Below are 724 nucleotides of genomic sequence, written 5' to 3'. Positions count from 1 at the left end.
CAGGTGCTGGAGGAGTTGGTTTAACTTGCTTGGGTTCTGAGAGACACGTTTAGCTCTGTGGTTCCCCTCTCACTGTCCTGACAGAAGGATTGCTGGAAAGGTTGTGAGGCTGAGAGCTGTGCAGAGCACTTGCACTGACTACCGTGGGCTGAGAGCAGAAATAGCTCATTAGTGAGCTCGCTGAAGGCTGATGCTGTATTTGTAGTTCCTGTAGATGAAGAAAAATAGCTGAACAAAGAGGAATATGCTGCAGAATCTGCATTAATTAAAACCTGGACCAGGCAAAGTTTATTGAAGTATGATCCCCCCCTGATGCTCTTTGAAGAGCATATTTAACACTGAATTTGTCATTACTGGTAGAAACTCATGCTGGAAGCTAACAGGCACTTTCAAATGAGTGATTTTTTTGTGTTTTTTTTACTGAGTGTAGAAGGGCATCTTCTTCCTGGGGGTACCTTTTGCATTGGTCATGTGCCTGCTGGGCTGTGAGTGAGAAGAGAGGGTTGTGTGACCCACTTGAACATCAAACTTGATCAATTTCCCCATCCATTGCTGATATTCAGGTTCCCACACAGAAATCAGAAATGGAAAAAAAAAAAGAAAAAACAAAACAAAACACCAAACTTATGGAAATGTCTTAAAACTGCAACTAAGGTGTTCTTTGTGCAAATTAAATTAAATTGTAGACTCAAAGAATGTTTTGGGTTGGAAGGGACCTTAAAGA

This window comes from Empidonax traillii, unplaced genomic scaffold, assembly GCF_003031625.1.
Source record: "Empidonax traillii isolate 1590-97213 ecotype Southwest subspecies unplaced genomic scaffold, ASM303162v1 scaffold1774:size128514, whole genome shotgun sequence".
Classification (NCBI taxonomy): domain Eukaryota; kingdom Metazoa; phylum Chordata; class Aves; order Passeriformes; family Tyrannidae; genus Empidonax; species Empidonax traillii.
The sequence above is the reverse complement of the archived record's forward strand: the minus strand, read 5'-3'. Positions refer to the sequence as shown.